The sequence below is a fragment of the Bubalus kerabau genome, unplaced genomic scaffold, assembly GCF_029407905.1.
Source record: "Bubalus kerabau isolate K-KA32 ecotype Philippines breed swamp buffalo unplaced genomic scaffold, PCC_UOA_SB_1v2 scaffold_37, whole genome shotgun sequence".
NCBI classification, from domain to species: domain Eukaryota; kingdom Metazoa; phylum Chordata; class Mammalia; order Artiodactyla; family Bovidae; genus Bubalus; species Bubalus kerabau.
Genome location: NW_026577891.1, coordinates 536765 through 555339, shown reverse-complemented (window position 1 = coordinate 555339; position 18575 = coordinate 536765). Strand labels below are relative to the sequence as shown.

General features: G+C 47.6%; 1 long non-coding RNA gene across 1 annotated transcript; it reads left to right on the top strand.

Moving 5' to 3' along the window:
- The first annotated feature begins 2637 nt into the window (after positions 1–2637).
- On the top strand, positions 2638–9504 carry LOC129640709 (uncharacterized). Its single transcript, XR_008708922.1, has 2 exons — positions 2638–3983; positions 9167–9504. It is a non-coding gene; the product is annotated as an uncharacterized LOC129640709 (long non-coding RNA).
- Positions 9505–18575: the final 9071 nt, after the last annotated feature.

Here is an 18575-nt window from a genome sequence, read left to right as displayed (position 1 = left end):
CTCGAATGGAAGAATGGACTTCCCTGGGCCAACACAAGAGGAAGCCTGAATTCCCAGTAGTAATTCGAGAATTCCACCTCAACTTGAGAAAAACCACGTGGTTCCCCCGTCATTGCAAGATGAGGCCCTTGCCCGCTCCAGCGTCTCAAGAGTAGTCCCACGTTCCGTCTTGAAGTGCGAAATGATATTTGGCACCCTTAATGCTACCCCAAAAGTTCCCCGACATATGGGTCGCACTCGAGGGGAACACCGAGTTTCCTGGCACCACTTCATCTGAGCCCCTTCTCCCTTCCTGATCGCGAAAGGAGGGTCGATTCCCCTGCTTTGTCTGCAAGGGGTTCCCGACCTTCTCCATGCACCTCAGATGAGGCTCTCTCACGAGGAAATTCGAGACGTAGCCTCGATGGTGGTGCCACATGCCGAAAGACCGCGATTTCCCGATCCGCTCTTGATAAGAACGCGATGCCCAGACACCTATTCGAAGATAGTGTGGATGAAGGCACAACATGAAGGGGCACTGACACCCCCGTGCATCGTCCGGAAAAGACCGCAGGTTACTCATACAGCTCAACAAGTGCCTGTCACCCAGTGAACAACTCGAGAGGCAAGCGGAGGTCCATTCCTGCACACAAGACAAGGCCTGACTCACCTCTCCCAGCTATGCAGGGGGCTGCGATTGGAATCAGAAATGGAGAGGAACCCTGAGGTTCCTGCCTCCCCTCGAGATGAGGCCCCCTTCCATTTCACCAAACCCAGTGGAGTCCCGAGAGGTCTTTCCCAACTCCACAGTATCCCTGACTTCTCAGAGGCACCCGGAGAATCTCCCTGAGGTCACCGGCACAAGTCGAGGGAACTCAGGTATTCTTGCCAAGACCCGAGAGAGATCTTGAGAGTCCTTCTTCAACGCGTCTAGAGGCCTGATTCCTCTACCATGACTCGAGAGCAATGACGCGCTCCCCCTTGCCACACGCATCGAGACCTAACTTCCCTGGCGCCACACAAGAGGCTCCCTGAGCTCCCCGTCGTACCTCCTGAGAAACCAACACAGGCGCTGCAGCTCGGTAAAACCACTGAGACCCCCCCCCCCCCGTCATCGTGAGATGAGGGCCTTCTTTTCCTGCATGTCCTGGAGTGCAATCCCGAGTCCTCTCTCCAAACTCCAGAGGAGGCTTGACTCCCTTTAGTCCACTCAGTGGGCTCCAAGAAATACCCGTCGCGACTCGAGAAGAGAGATAAGTCCTTTGTTTCCCCTCGAGACGACGCCTGACTCCTGGGTGAGTCTGGAATGCAACCCCAAGATCCCAGTCACCCCTTGAGAGGAACATTAGGTCCTAGACACAAGCCTGGATGAGGTTTCTTTTGCCCTGCAGTGACTCGAGCGCAACCCCCAGCTCTCCCTCGCAACTCGAATGGAAGATTGGGCTTCCCTGGGCCAACACAAGAGGAAGCCAGAAATCCCCTTCGTAACTCGAGAATCCCGCCGAAACTCGAGAAAAACCACGTGTTTCCAACGTCATCCCAAGATGAGGCCCTTGCTGCTATGGCCTCTCAAGAAAAGAACCACGTTCCGTCTTGAAGTGCGAAACGGTACTTTGCACCCTTGATGCGACACCAAATGTTCCTGGACACGCCGGTCTCACTCGACAGGAACACCGAGGTTCCCGCACCACTTCATCTGAGCACCTTCTCCCCTCCTGTTCGAGACAGGAGGGTCTATTCCCCTGCTTTGTTTGGAAGGGGTTCCCCACATTCCCGGTGCACCTCAGGATGAGGCCGGTCTCACGAGGAAATTCGAGACATAGCATCGGGGGTGGTGTCACATGCCGAAATACCCCGATTTCCCGGCCCACTCTTGAGAAGAACCCGATGCCCGGACACCTCTTCGAAGGCAAACCTGTGGACGAAGGCACAAAACGAAGGGTCACTGACACTCCCGTGCATCATTCGGTAAAAGCCGCAGGTTCCACACACAGCTCGACAAGAGGCCTGTCATCCCATGAACAACTCGAGAGGCAAGCAGAGTTCCATTCCTCCACTCAAGACGAGGCCTGACTCTCCGGTCCCAACTCTGAAGGGACCCTGCGATCAGAGTCCGAAATGGAGAGGAACCCTGAGCTTCCTGACTCCACTCGAGATGAGGCCCTCTTCCATTACACCAAAAACAGTGGAGGCCCGAGAGGCCCCTCCCAAATCCACAGTATCGCGACTTCTCAGAGGCACCCTTAGAAGCTCCCTGAGGTCACCGGCACAAGTCGAGGGAACACAGGGTTTCCTGATGCAACCCGAGAAAGACCTCGAAAATCCTCCTTCACGCGTCTTGAATCCCGATTCCCCTACCATGACTCGAGAGCAATGACGCATTCCCCCTCGAAACTCGCATGGAGACTTGACTTCCCTGGCGCCACACGAGAGGCTCCCTGAGCTCCCCGTCATACCTCGTGAGAAATCCCACACTGGCTCCCCAGCTCGAGAAAACCCACGAGACGCTTCCGTCATCGCGAGATGAAGGCCTTCTTTTCCTGCATGGCCTGGAGAGCAATCTCGAGGCCTCTCTTCAAACTCCACAGGAGGCCTGACTCCCTTTAGGCCACTCTGTGGGTTCCAAGAGATACCCATTTGCTGGGAGCCGGCATATTGCATATTGAGTGAGGATCTGGAATAGCTCAACTGGAATTCTATCACTGCTGAGAGCCAGCGTGCGGCACTCCACCCATGACAAAGGTCATGAGGAAAGAGGCTCGGCATACGCAAAGGCGGGATCGAGCCTCAGGAGTCCCCCTGGAAATTCTCGAGCATCTACCCCCAAAACCAGAGTCTGCCTACTTTCTGCTTTGTGCTTTCACCTACACCTCTGACTTTACGGGGGGCTGTCTCCCACTACCTCTCTCTGAAAAAAGAGTTAGCTTACAGCTCCAGTTAATAATTCTTGGATGTGACAGTGTTTAACCTACAAACTCCTTTGGAAATCCTCTAGCCTGCCTGAATAGGTTTTTCTGGCCACATGTGATTGTTCAGAGCCTCCCAACTGTGAGAGGCAGGAGATGTTCTAAACTGCCTAAACACAGATTCCTTTGAGTAGTTAAAAGATTGATTAGAAAATGTATTGGTGAAGGGTTTTTCACTTGTTGGGCCAATGTTTGCTGCTAAGTCTCCATACTCCTTACCTACTGTGTCTTTGGCAGTGTATTGATTGATATAATGGGTGTATAGAAATGTAAAATGCCGCTTTGTCCAGTGCTTTTTGGAAGGCTGGCGCCTGACTTTGGAATAATCACCTTTAGAGAAAGATAAGTTTCTTAAAATGTTAACAGGCCTCCGGGCCAGAAGATGATGTCAATCACCTGAACTTTTGCATATGATAAGTTTGCAGGAAGAAAGCCTGGCTTGCTGCATGACTCTACCCCTTCCCCCATTATCCTCTATGCATACCTTAAGGTATAAAAACTACTTTGGAAAATAAAGTGCGGGCCTTGTTCACTGAAACTTGGTCTCCCCATGTCATTCTTCCCTTTAACTTCCGGCTGAGCGTCCATCTGGAGCGTGGATGTCCTCTGCGACCATTTATTTGCCTGGGCTTCTAAGACCCACTCGAGAAGGTGTCTAAGGTGGGGCACCTTCCGCTATTCGAGAGGGCGCCTGCGGCCTCCGTGGTCAGAGCTAACCTGGTGTCACGGGTTATATTGATTTTCCGCGTAAACCAAGCCACTCAGCTTCTTTTCTCCACTGAATTTTCCTACTGAGCTATCCTTATTTCAGCCGCTTTTCTCCACTGAATTTTCCTACTGAGCTATCCTTATTTCAGCCGCTTTTCTCCACTGAATTTCCTCACTGAGCTATCCTTATTCTATTACTCTTTGTATCCTTAATTAAAGTGTAATTAAGCAGTTATTCCCTGACCCTCGCCTAGCCGTCTCTCCTTCGAATACCCTGGATCAGCCGGGGCTGGTCCCCGGCAGGTGGCGCCCGAGACAGGGACTTCGAAGGTAAGCTCCCTGCAATTAGGGTCATCAGCCCTTTTTGCTCCCCCGTTCTCCGAACAACTGAGTCATCAGCTCTCTTGTTCCCCCACGGAGCAGTTTGGGTCATCAGCTCTACTGCTCCCCCCTCGAAACAGTTTGGGTCATCAGCCTTCTGTTTCCCCCCCGGGACAATCTGGGTCATCAGCCCCTATTGTCCTTCCAATGTTCGGGACGGCTAAGACCCCACTCAAGGGTGCCGCGGACCCCCCTGTAGGATAGACAGGGCTGAGGAGTGGGAAGTGTTGAAAGTGTTGAAGACTTAGAGAAAACGGTTTCTGAAGTTAAAAGGCCAAAGAAAAGCCTGATCTTTTAAAAGCTAAAAGCTTTATCTTCTATTATACTTAATTTTCTGACATGGGTAACACTGAAACTAACAATGGCAACTCTTTATACAAGTAATCTTCAAACTGATAAAGAGGCTACTGTTAATTTAGATACTTGGGTGAAGGTAAAAAACAACTAAAAACTTATGCTATAAATATGATTAAAAATGTTCTGGACCCTCGTCATGAGGCTGTGGGATAGCCTATGGGAGAGGCTATAGCGGTGGATGGTAGTGGGTCTCCACCTTCTGCGCAGATCATATTTTCTGCCCTTGACAAAAGAAAGGAGGGAGACTGTACTCTACCTCCCGAGGAAGGAGACGACTTACAGGACGCTGCGGCCGGGCGCCCTGGCGAGCCCCCTCCCCCTCTACACAAACCTTTAAAAATTTATCCAACAATTTCTGATTTAAGGAGACTACCCCACCTCCGCTTGCACCTCCCAGGGCCTAGGAATTCCCCAGTTTACATCCAAGCCTCCCAGACCATTGCCTAAGGCTGAAAAAGATTTAAAAAAAAAAAAATTCTTTTAAACAAAGGAACTTTTAAAGAATACACAATATACAGAGCCTGCTCATTGCAGAAAACCCCCTCAGGGGGGCCTCACCCAAGCGAAAAAAAAAAAAAAAAAAAGTAAAGAAAATAAAAAAAGATGTAAAGATAAAAAAAGAGCTAAAGACTGAAAAGGAGAGGAAAGGGAAAAAAAGGAATCAGAGAACACATCAAGATAGAGAAAGGAAGTTAAAAAAAGAGATACAGAAAAAAAGATAAAAAAAAAAATTAAGGAAGAAAAGAGGGTAAAGAGAAAGAAACGAAGAAAAGAAGGGTAGCGAAAAAAAAAGGGTGAGAAAAAAGTGAGAAAGGCAGAAGAGAGAGAGAAAGAAAGTAAGAGACGCTGTGACCAGGTGCCCTGGCGAGCTCCCTCCCGCTCTACACAAACCTTTAAAAAACAAAAAACTTATCCACCACTTTATGATTTAAGGCCATCGCCGCCGCCTCCTTTTGCACTTTTCAGGGCCCAAGAGTTCCCCGCTTTGCCCCCAAAGCCTCTCAAAGTGTTACCTAAGCCTGAAGAAGAGAAAAAATTTTTAAACAGTGGAGCTTTTAAAACAAGACTGCATGCACAATATACAGAGCGTGCTCCTTGGAAAAAACCCCCTCAGGGGGGTCTCACCCAGGCTAAGAAAAAAATGGTTAGGGGATTTAACAACAATATTAACCCTTGACGAGCTGGTTACTCCAATTCCAATGGGAGTGGCTGGCCCCCTACCTGAGGGCATTGTAAGACTTGTGCTAGGGCGTAGCTCGCTTTCTTGTCAAAAAATTTCGGTGGTGTATGGTGTGGTAGATTCTGATTATATTGGAAAAATTAAAGTTTTGATCTCACAGCCTACCAAAACTGCAAATTAATAAAGGTCAAAGAATAACACAGTTTTTGCTTTTACCTTATCAGACAGGAAAAAACTTGACTTCTCAAGCTAAGAGCCACAGAATATTTGGATTTAGTGATCTAGCTTTTTGGGTGCAGAAAATTACAGCTCCAAGGCCTTTAAAAGATCTTTTAATTCAAAAAAGTAAAATCTCAGGGCTATTAGACACAGGAACAGACGTCTCTTAACATTTCTGGGAAAGACTGACCCAGCTCCTGGCCAACACATACTACTGAAAATGAGTTGGTGGGATTAGAAAAAGCAGAGTGGGAATGCTATAGAGAAAAAGGTGAGAGAGCGTTTAAAGCCTTGAAGAGTAGTGAGTTCCCCGTTGCTGGAAGTATTCAAGCAAAGATTAGATGGTTACTTGTCATATAAAAAGCTATAGACCAGATTTAGTTTACAAAATGATAATTGGAGAAGCTTATAAAGATGTTGTGTAACACCTCTTTACTTGCTTCTCATATTTAGGTGCCAAAAGTTTTAAAAATTGATAATGCCCATTTGAAGATTGTTTACTAACTTTAAATGATTTCCAAAAATTATTAGGGGACATTAATTGGATACGCCCACATTTAAAACTGACTACTGCAGATTTAAAGCCTTTGATTACTTAAAAAGCAATCCTAATTCCAGTTCTAAGAGAAAGTTGACTAAATGAGACAGTCAGCTCTTGTTAAAGTAGATGAGACTTTAAATGATCAGTTAATTAGGATTAATATTACCAAAAGATGAGATTAAATTATTCTTGCCACAAAACATACACCTACAAGGCGCTTGTGACAAAAAGGCCCATTGGTTCCATCTATCAGTGACCCCAAGAAAAATAGTTTTATCTTTTCCCAGCCTGGTGACACAATTAATTATAAAAGGAAAAAAAAAGAAGTGTAAAACTTTTTAGAAAAAAAGTAACAAATATAATAATTTCACTCAATAAGGATCAACTGCAAGTCTTTTACAAAATAGTGATGATTGGCAAGTTGCCCTGATAGATTTCAAGAGTCAAATTTTGTTTCATTTGCCCTCAAGCCCCCACAGTAGTTAAAAGTTCAAAAATGTTAGATTGGAAGTTTGAGGATACCTGTGAAACTTTCCAACCCTATGTAGTTCCTATGCTCCCCTTTACCCTATGGGGGAGGGACGTGCTGTCTCAAATAGGAGATACTCAGAGAAGGGTTTTCTCAATTTCTTAGTTGTCAACAGGCGGTACAATTAACAATACTTTATATGTTGTTATAAATACATAATATAAATATATTTACATAATTACAGTTTGCCTAGTTAGGTATGGGTATAAATAAAATATAATAAAGGTATACCTAATTCTATTTATAGATCTATACTTGATTAATTTGTATATAAATATGTATGCCATATATGCATATTATATATATACTGTATAATTAAATATGTATTGCAGTAATATAATGTGTGAGTGGCTGATATTAATTGGTATAGATTGATGTGCTGTGATGATATATGTTCTATATACCGTATAATTATATTATATATGTGTGACATGTATTATTACAGTGCATTGGTTTGTGTTGGTTGGTATTAGCTGTGTACGTGTTGTATTGCTGTAGTATATATATTAATTAATATATTAATTATAATGATTAATTCAAGTATATTGATTTATATATATGTCAATAAGTTTATACTTGTTGCCATATATAAATACATATATAAATACATTTTGCATTTAGGTATATCTGTATACTAAAATGAGATAAGGAGGTTATACATTTATTATTTAAATTTATACAGAGACCTAAACTAAACATTAGACCTAAATTAACATATCTTTAAATTCATGTTGTTAAAATGTAAATTTTAAAAATTAAAAAATTAAATTGACAACTGCTTGACAATTCCTTTGCCATAAAACCCCCATAGGTGTAATTGGGGAAGCCAGACAAAAAATTGGTTTTCTGGCAAAACGGCCCCCTAGAGTGGGTCCATCTTCCCGCTCAAACTAAAAAAGTAGCGGCTTCTTATCCAGGATTGATAGCTACTTTGATATTAAAGAAAAAAGGCGAAACATTGAATTATTTGGTAAAGAGCCATCAAAAATTGTAATTCCATATAATAAAGAACAACTTGATGTGCTTCTAATGTTTGATGAAAATTGACAGATTGCTATAGGAAACTATTTTGGTCAAAATTTTTGCATCATTTACCTTCACATGCTTTGCTGAATTTTATATCCAGACATCCAGTTATTTTTCCTGTCAGATGTAAACAGTCTCCTATTCCAAATGCTCAGATAGCCTTTACTGACAGGTCAGCAAATGGTAAAGCCTCCATAGTTACTAAAAATCACCAAAAGGTTTTAGAAACACAGGAAACTTCAGCTCAAAGAGCTGAACTAACAGCAGTCATAGAGGCTTTTGCTATGTTTACAGATGAGGAATTTAATCTTTACTCTGATTCTCAGTATGTGGTCAGGCTGATTCCACACATTGAAACTGCGGTTTTGCCTGAAAATAAAACTACCATATTTCATTTGTTAACTAAGTTACAGCAACAAATTTGGAAAAAAAAATATTTTTCATTGGACACATTCGGGCTCATTCCAGATTGCCTGGCCCTTTAAATGCCTTTAATGATTTGGCTGACTTGTTAACCAGAAATACAGTGGCTACTGTGATTGAGGAGGCCAGAGCCTCTCACTCACTTCATCATCAATACGCTACTGCTTTAAGACATCAATTCCAAATTCCCAGAGAGACTGCTCGAGAGATTGTGCGTTCTTGCTTACACTGCCCCACTGTTTATAATAATCTACCTATGGGAGTTAATCCTCATGGTCTCAAACCTAACGTACTCTGGCAGACAGATGTAACTCATGTTTCTTCATTTGGAAAACTGTCCTTTGTTCATGTAACTGTAGATACCTTTTCTCACGTTATTATTGCAACTGCTCGTACCAGAGAGGCAGGTAAAGATGTGATACAACATCTCTTTACTTGTTTTTCATATTTGGGCCTGCCAAAAGCTCTGAAAACTGACAATGCTCCTGCTTACACTTCTAAGTCTTTTCAGAAATTTTGTATAAAGTTTCAAATTAAACATAATACAGGCATCCCTTATTATCCACAGGGACAAGCCATTGTTGAAAAAACGCATCAAACATTAAAAATCCAAATTCAAAAACTAAAAGAAGGGGAGTTTAAGTATAGTTCTCCCCATCAAATCTTGCAACATGCTCTTTTCGTAATAAATATTTTAAATACTGATTTCAGCCAGAACTATTGCAATGCTTCGTCATTGGTGCCTGGAGCAATTAAATGCAAAACCATTAGTCAAATGGAAGGCCCTCTCAGGACAATGGAAGGGTCCTGACCCATTATTAACTATCGGTCGAGGATGTGCTTATATTTTTCCACAGGATGCAGATTCTCCAATTTAGACAGGCTGATTCACCATGTTGCAGACCCCCAGACATCCAGTTCACCCATTGCTTCGATCACAAAAGAGGAGCCCGCCAGAAGGGGAGGCAAGATAAACATCGAGATCCCGGCGGGACCGACGGGGCTGCTGCAGCGCGAACTCCAACCAGAAAATAATTCTACTTATTCTGATTTGGCTTGTCTACCCTCTCCTTATGTTTTTCTCTTTACCAACGATTCTGGAAAACTTAATGTACATGTGACTTTAAACTGGTGGACCCAATGTAGTGACCTGTGAATAATGTATGCTCTCATCTTGTTTAAACCCTCAATATAATGTTTGCTCCTTTGTAGTGTTACAACGTCCACCTTATCTTATAATGTAACCACTTATTGATATAACTATAGTCTTGCTGTATTACAACAACTTCAGGATTTAATGCGATTGCGACGATTTGTGGGCTTACTTATTTTAGGAATATCAGCTTTAATAACCGCAATTACTTCTGTTACTGTGGCAGCAATATCATTGACTCAACAAGTGCATACTGCCCAATATGTTGATACCATGTCTAAAAATGTTTCACTAACTCTAACAACACAGGAAGCTATAGATAGGAAATTAGAGATGAGAGTAGACGCCTTAGAAGAGGCAATAATGCATATTGGGACTGATTTACAGGCTTTAAAAGTGAAAATGGCTTTGTCTTGCCACGCTGATTACCGGTGGATATGCGTGACATCTTTAAAGGTAAATGAGACAGATTATGAATGGAAAAAAATCAAAAATCATATCTCAGGTGTTTGGAACAGCTCTGACATTGGCCTAGACTTAGGGAAACTTCATAATCAAATACAGACCCTGAAACACTCTTGACTGGATTTTACCGCAGCTAATGACTTTTTTCACACCTTCTCTAACTTTCATTTCAAAAAAAAACATTCTGTCTAATATCCTTGGATACATCGCTGCTGGTGCTTTAATTTTGCTTCTCATATTCATTCTTCCTTGTATTGTCAGGATTCTTCGGCAGAACATTCAGAAGCTCGCGACTGAGCTGCCTCTGGCTGTTTTAAGAAATAAAAAAGGGGGAGATGCTGGGAGCCGGCATATTGCATATTGAGTGAGGATCTGGAATAGCTCAACTGGAATTCTATCACTGCTGAGAGCCAGCGTGCGGCACTCCACCCATGACAAAGGTCATGAGGAAAGAGGCTCGGCATACGCAAAGGCGGGATCGAGCCTCAGGAGTCCCCCTGGAAATTCTCGAGCATCTACCCCCAAAACCAGAGTCTGCCTACTTTCTGCTTTGTGCTTTCACCTACACCTCTGACTTTACGGGGGGCTGTCTCCCACTACCTCTCTCTGAAAAAAGAGTTAGCTTACAGCTCCAGTTAATAATTCTTGGATGTGACAGTGTTTAACCTACAAACTCCTTTGGAAATCCTCTAGCCTGCCTGAATAGGTTTTTCTGGCCACATGTGATTGTTCAGAGCCTCCCAACTGTGAGAGGCAGGAGATGTTCTAAACTGCCTAAACACAGATTCCTTTGAGTAGTTAAAAGATTGATTAGAAAATGTATTGGTGAAGGGTTTTTCACTTGTTGGGCCAATGTTTGCTGCTAAGTCTCCATACTCCTTACCTACTGTGTCTTTGGCAGTGTATTGATTGATATAATGGGTGTATAGAAATGTAAAATGCCGCTTTGTCCAGTGCTTTTTGGAAGGCTGGCGCCTGACTTTGGAATAATCACCTTTAGAGAAAGATAAGTTTCTTAAAATGTTAACAGGCCTCCGGGCCAGAAGATGATGTCAATCACCTGAACTTTTGCATATGATAAGTTTGCAGGAAGAAAGCCTGGCTTGCTGCATGACTCTACCCCTTCCCCCATTATCCTCTATGCATACCTTAAGGTATAAAAACTACTTTGGAAAATAAAGTGCGGGCCTTGTTCACTGAAACTTGGTCTCCCCATGTCATTCTTCCCTTTAACTTCCGGCTGAGCGTCCATCTGGAGCGTGGATGTCCTCTGCGACCATTTATTTGCCTGGGCTTCTAAGACCCACTCGAGAAGGTGTCTAAGGTGGGGCACCTTCCGCTATTCGAGAGGGCGCCTGCGGCCTCCGTGGTCAGAGCTAACCTGGTGTCACGGGTTATATTGATTTTCCGCGTAAACCAAGCCACTCAGCTTCTTTTCTCCACTGAATTTTCCTACTGAGCTATCCTTATTTCAGCCGCTTTTCTCCACTGAATTTTCCTACTGAGCTATCCTTATTTCAGCCGCTTTTCTCCACTGAATTTCCTCACTGAGCTATCCTTATTCTATTACTCTTTGTATCCTTAATTAAAGTGTAATTAAGCAGTTATTCCCTGACCCTCGCCTAGCCGTCTCTCCTTCGAATACCCTGGATCAGCCGGGGCTGGTCCCCGGCACCCATTGGGACTCGAGAGGAGAGCGGAATTCTTTGCTTCCCCTATATACCAGGCCTGACTCCTCAGGTGCGTCTGGAATGCAACCCCGAGATCCCTGTCGCCCCTGGAGAGGAACATTAGGTCCTAGACACAAGCATAGATGAGGTCTCATTTGCCCTGAAGTGACTCGAGAGCAATCCCCTGCTGTCCCTCGCACCTCGAATGGAAGAATGGACTTCCCTGGGACAACACAAGAGGAAACCTGAATTCCCCATCGTAATTCGAAAATCCCGCCACAACTCGAGGAAAACCACGTGGTTCCCCCGTCATCGCAAGATGAGGCCCTTGCCAGCTACAGCGTCTCAGGAGAAGCCCCACGTTCCATCTTGAAGTTTAAAACGATAATTGGCAACCTTGATGTTACCACAAAAGTTCCCCGACACCCTGGTCTCACTCGAGGGGAACACCAAGGTTCGGTGCACCGCTTGTTCTGAGCCCCTTATCCCCTCCTGATCGCGACGGGAGGGTCGATTACCCTGCTTTGTCTGGAAGGGGTTCCGGACCTTCCCGGCGCACCTCAGGATGAGGCTGGTCTCACAAGGAAATTCGAGACGTAGCCTTGTGGTTGGTGCCACACGCCGAAAGACCCCGATTTCCCTGTCTGCTCTTGATAAGAACCCAATGCTAGGACACCTCTTCGAAGGCAATCCTGTGGACGAAGGCACAAAATGAAGGGGTCTGACACCCTCCTGCATCGTTGGAAAAGCCCGCAAGTTCCACATACAGATCGACAAGTGGCCTGTCACCCCGTGAACAACTCGAGAGGCAAGAGGAGTTCAATTCCTCCACACAAGACGAGGCCTGACTCTCCTGTCCCAACTCTGCATGGACACTGAGATCCGATTCAGAAATGGAGAGGAACCATGAGGTTCCTGCCTCAACTCGAGATAAGGCCCTCTTCTACTGCACCAAACCCAGTGGAGTTCGGAGCGGCCCCTCCCAACTGCACAGTATCCCTGACTTCTCAGAGGCACCCTGAGAAGCTCCCTGAGGTCACGGGCATAAATCGAGGGAACCCAGGGTTTCCTGCCGTAACCTGAGAAAAATCTCGAGAGTCCTTCTTCACGCGTCTTGAGGCCCGATTCCCCTACCATGACTGGAGAAAAATGACGCGCTCCCCCTCGCCACGCGCATGAAGATCTGACTTCCCCGGCACCACATGAGAGGCTCCCTGAGCTCCCCATCGTACCTCGTGAGAAACCCCACACTGGCGCCGCAGCTCGAGAAAACCCACGAGACGCCCCTGTCATGGTGAAATGAGGGCCTTCTTTCCTGCATGACCTGAAGAGCAATCCCGAATCCTCTCTCCAAACTCCAAAGGAGGCTTGACTCCCTTTAGGTCACTCAGTGGGCTCCAAGAGATACGCGTCGATACTCAGGAGGAGAGCGGTGTCCTTTGCTTCCCCTCGAGATGAGGCCTGACTATGAGGGTGAGTCTGGAATGCAACCCTGGATCCCTGTCGCCCCTGGAGAGGAACCTTAGGTCCTGGACAAAAGCCTAGAGGAGGTCTCTTTGGCCTTGCAGTGACTCAAGCACAACCCCTAGCTTTCCCTTGCAACTCGAATGGAAGATTGGCCTTTCTGAGCCAACAAAAGAGGAAGCCTGAATTTCCAGTTGTAATTTGAGAAACCCGCCGCAACTCGAGAAAAATCACGTGGTTCCCTGTATTGCAAGATGAGGCCCTTGCCCCCTACAGCGTCTCAAGAGAAGTCTCACATTCCGTCTTGAAGTGCAAAACAGTACTTGGCACCCTTGATGCGACCCCAAAAGTTCCCCTATATACCGATCTCACTAGAGGGGACACTGAAGTTCCCGGCACCACTTCATCTGAGGCCTTTCTCCTCTCATGATCGCGATAGGAGGGTCGATTCCACTGCTTTGTCTCGAAGGGGTTCCCGACCTTCCCGGCGCACCTCAGGATGAGGCCGGTCTCACGAGGAAATTCGAGACGTAGCCTCGAGGGCCATACTACATGCCGAAAGACCCCGATTCCATGGTCCACTTTTGATCAAAACCAGACTCCTGGACACCTCTTCGAAGGCAAGCCTGTGGATGAAGGCACAACACGTAGGGGCACTGACACCCCGTGCATCTTCCGGAAAAACCCGCAGGTTCTCACACAGCTCCACAAGTGGTCTGTCACCTCGTGAACAACTCGAGAAGCAAGCGGAGTTCCATTCCTCCACACAAGACGATGCCTGACTCTCCTGTCACAACTCTAGGGACCTTGCGCACCGAGTCAGAAATGGAGAGGAAGCCTGAGGTTCCTGCCTCCACTCAAGACGAGGCCTTTTCCATTGCCGCAAAACCAGAGGAGTCCCGAGAGGCCCGTCCCAAATCCACAGTATGCCTGACTTCTCAGAGGCACCCTGAGAAGCTCCCTAAGGTCACCGGCAGAAGTCGACGGAACCCATGGTTTCCTGCCCCAACCTGAGAAAGACCTTGAGAGTCCTGCTTTAACGTATCTTGAGGCCCGATTCCCGTACCATATCTCGAGAGCAATGACGCGCTCCCCCTTGCCATGCGCATGGAGACCTGACTTCCCTGGCGCCACACGAAAGGCTCTCTGAGCTTCCCGTCGCACCTCGTCAGAAACCGCACACTGGCACCACAGCTCGAGAAAACCAACAAGACGCCCCTGTCATTGCGAGATGAGGATCTTCTTTTCCTGCATGGCCTGGAGAGCTATCCCGAGTCCTCTCTCCAAACTCCACAGGGGGCTTGACTCCCTTTAGGCCACTCAGTGGGCTCCAAGAGACACCTGTGGCGACTCGAGAGGAGAGCGGGGTCCTTTGCTTCCCCTCGAGTCGAGCTCGGACTCCCAGGATGCGTCTGGAATGCAAACCCGAGATCGCTGTCGGCCCTGGAGAGGAATATTAGGTCCTGGACACAAGCCTAGATGAGGTCTCTTTTGCCCTGCAGTGACTCAAGAGCAAACCCCAGCTCTCCCTCGAAACTCGAATGGAAGATTGGACTTCCCTGGGCCAACACAAGAGGAAGCCTGAATTCCCCGTCGTAACTCGAGAATCCCGCCGCACCTTGAGAAAAACCACGTGATTCCCCCGTCATCCCAAGATGAGGCCCTTGCCCTCTACAGCGTGTCAAGTGAAGCCCCAAGTCCGTATTGAAGTGCAAAACGGTACTTGGCACCCTTGAAGCGACCCCAAAAGTTTCCCGACACACCGGTTCCACTCGAGGGGAACACCGAGGTTCCCGGCACGACTTCAATTGAGCCCTTTCACTCCTCCTGATCGCGACAAGATGGTCGATTCCCCTGCTTTGTCTGGAAGGGGTTCCCGATCTTCATGGCGCACCTCAGGATGACACCAGTCTAACGAAGAAATTCGAGACGTAGCCTCATGGATGGTGCCACGTTCTGAAAGACCCCGATTTCCTGCTCCGCTATTGATAAGAACCCGATGTCCAGACACCTCTTTGAAGGCAACCCTGTGGATGAAGGCACAACACGAAGGGGCACTGACCCCCTCATGCATCTTACGGAAAAAACCGAAGGTTCCACTCACAGCTCAACAAATGGTCTGTTATCCTGTGAACAACTCGAGAGGCAAGTGGAGTTCCATTCGTCCACACAAGACGAGGCCTGACTCTCCTGTCCCAATTCTTCAGGGACCCTGTGGTCAGAGTTTAAAATGGAGAGGAACCCTTAGGTTCCTGCCTCAACTCGAGATGAGAACCTTTGCCATTGCACCAAACCCAGTGGAGTTCCGAGAGCCCCTCCCAAGTCCACAGTATGCCTGACTTCTCAGAGGCACCCTGAGAAGCTCCCTAGGTCACCGGTACAAGTCGAGGGAACCCAGGGTTTCCTGCCACAACCTGAGAAAGACCTTGAGACTCCTTCTTCAACGCGTCTTGAGTCCCGATTTCCCTACCATGACTCGAGAGCATTTATGGGCTCCCCCTCATCACACGCATAGACACCTGACTTTCCTGGTGCCACATGAGAGGCTCCCTGAGATCCCCGTTGTACCTCGTGAGAAAATTCATATTTGCGCCCCAACTCGAGAAAACCCACAAGACGCCCCCGTCATTGCGAGCTGAGGGCCTTCTCTTCCTGTATGGCCTGGAGAGCAATCCCGAGTCCTCTCTCCAACTCCACAGGAGGCTTGACTCCCTGGAGGCCACTCAGTGGGCTCCAAGAGATACCTATCGTGACCCAGGAGGATATCAGAATTATTTGCTTCCCCTCGAGCCGAGGCCTGACTCACTGGGTGAGTCTGGAATGCATCCCCGTGATCCCTATCGCCCCTGGAGAGGAACATTAGGTCCTGGACACAAGCCTAGATGAGGTCTATTTTGACCTGCCGTGACTCGAGAGCAATTCCCACCCAGCTCTCTCTGGCAACTCGAATGGAAGTATGGACTTCCCTGGGCCAACAGAAGAGGAAGCCTGAATTCCCCGTCGTAAGTCAACAATCCCATCGCAACTCGAAAAAAACCACGTGGTTTCCCCTTCATCACAAGATGAGGCCCTTGCCCACCACAGCGTCTCAAGAGAAGTCCCACGTTTCGTCTTGAAGTTTGAAACAGTATTTGGCAAGCTTCGTGAGACCCCAAAAGTTCCCTGACATACCAGTCTCACTCAAGGGGAACACCGAGGTTCCCGGCACCACTTCATCTGAGCCCCTTCTCCCCTCCTGATCGCGACAGTAGGGTCGATTAACCTGCTTTGTCTGGAAGGCTTTCCCGACCTTCCAGGGGCACCTCAGCATGAGGCCCGTCTCACGAGGAAATTCGAGATGTAGCCTCGTGTGTGGTGCCGCATTCCAAAAGACCCCGATTTCCTGGTCCGCTCTTGATAAGAACCCGATGCCCGCACACCACTTCGAAGGCAACCCTGTGGATGAAAGCACATCACGAAGGGGCACTGACACCCCCGTGCATTGTCTGGAAAAAACCGCAGGTTCCACACACAGCTCAACAAGTGGCCTGTCACTCCTTGAACAACTTGAGAGGTAAGCGGAGTTCCATTCCTCCACACAAGACGAGGCCTGACTCTCCTGTCCCAACTCTGCAAGGACCCTGCGATCTGAGTCGGAAATGGAGAGGAACCCTGAGGTTCCTTCCTGATCTCAAGATTAGGCCCTCTTCCATTGCAGCAAACCCAGTGGAGTCCCGAGAGGCCTCTCCCAGCTCCATAGTATCCCTGACTTCTCAGAGGCACCCTGAGAAGCTACCTGAGGTCACAGGCACAAGTCGAGGGAACCCAGGGTTTCCTGCCGCAACCCGAGAAAGACCTCGAGCGTCCTTTTTCATTGTGTTGAGCCCTGATTCCTCTACCATGACTCGAGAGCAATGACGTGCGCCCCCTCGCCACTCGTATGGAGACTTGACTTCCCTGACACCACACGAGAGGCTCCCTGAGCTCCCGGTCGTACCTTGTGAGAAACCCCACACTGGCACCGCAGCTCCAGAAAAACCACGAGACTCCCCCGACATCGCGAGATGAGGGCCTTCTTTTCCTGCATGGCCTGGAGAGCAATCCCGCGTGCTCTCTCCAAACTCCACAAGAGAGGAGCCAAGATTGCTGAGGAGTAGGACGGGGAGAACTCTTTTCCCCCCCAAACAATTTCATCAAAAGAGCATTTAAACGTCGAGTAAATTCCACAATACAACTTATGAATGCTGCCAGAGGACATCAGGCACCCAGAAAAGCAACCCAACTCTTGGAAAGTAGGTAGGAAAAAGTATAAAAGACAAAAAAAGAGACAAAAGAGGGAGGGAGGGATTTCCGTCCCGGGAAGATAGTCTTAAAAAGAGAAAAGTTTCCAAACACCAGGAAAGCTTTTCACTGCCAAATCTTTGCCAAGCTTTGGAAGCACAAAGGGCAACATAAGGGGGATAGAAATAAATAAACAATTAAAACTCGCAGATTGCAAGCCCTACGGTAACTCCCCCAGCCGCGAAGCAGTGCAGACGCCTGCTCACACCATTAGCAAGCAGGGGCTGGGCAGGGAGGCGCGGTGCGGGCTGCATCGCTTAGAGTAAGAATCTGGCCTGAATACCATGAGTGCTATCTGAACAAAATAACTTGGGCTAGCAAACCAGACTCTGGGATATCTACCACGCAAAAAGCCAGCCCTAACCTAAGACACCGCCAGGCCCGCGCACAGAACAAAGGACTGAACAGAGATAGCCGGCTGCAGACCTTCCCCCTCCGGTGACAGGCAGCCAGAGCCGGAAGGGGGAAATTGCAGCCCCAGAGAGACATTATCTATAAAACTGTAAGCAGGCTTCTTTGCTAACTAAAACTTCTTGGGGATCTGGACGGTCAACATCTGCCTGAGAAAGTGCACCTGTTTTACACCCAGATAACCGAGTGGCGGGGAGGCGATAAGTCACAACATTGGCGCTCGCCAAACACCTCATCACCTGAGCTGCTCGGACCTGGGAAGAGCACAAAACGCAGGCCGAACTGAGTCTGTGCCTCTGAGGACTACCCGAGTGCCTGAACCTGAGCGGCTTGGACCTGGGAGGTGCATGCAGCCCAGGGCCAGCCTCAGATTGTTCCCGGTGGAACAACCTAGAGCCCGAGCAGTGTGGGCAGGAAGGCTACACGCGCCGTGAGCGGGGGCAGACCCAGTGTGGCTGAGGCACTGCGAACGCACGCCAGTGTTATTTGTTTGCAGCATCACTCCCTCCCTCCCTCCCCACAGCGCAACTGAACAAGTGAGCCTAAAAAAAAAAAGTGTCCTCCACCGTCCCCTTTGTGTCAGGGCGTAAACCAGACACTGAAGAGACCAGCAAACAAAAGAAGCTATAACAGAGGGAAACGCCTTGGAAGCTACAGGCAATAGATTAAAACCCTGTGGTTATTAGGACTACATAGGAAGGCGCCTATAGATCTTGAGAAATATAAGTCGGACCAAGGAACTAGCCAAAAATGAACCGAACCCACGATACTCACAACAAAACC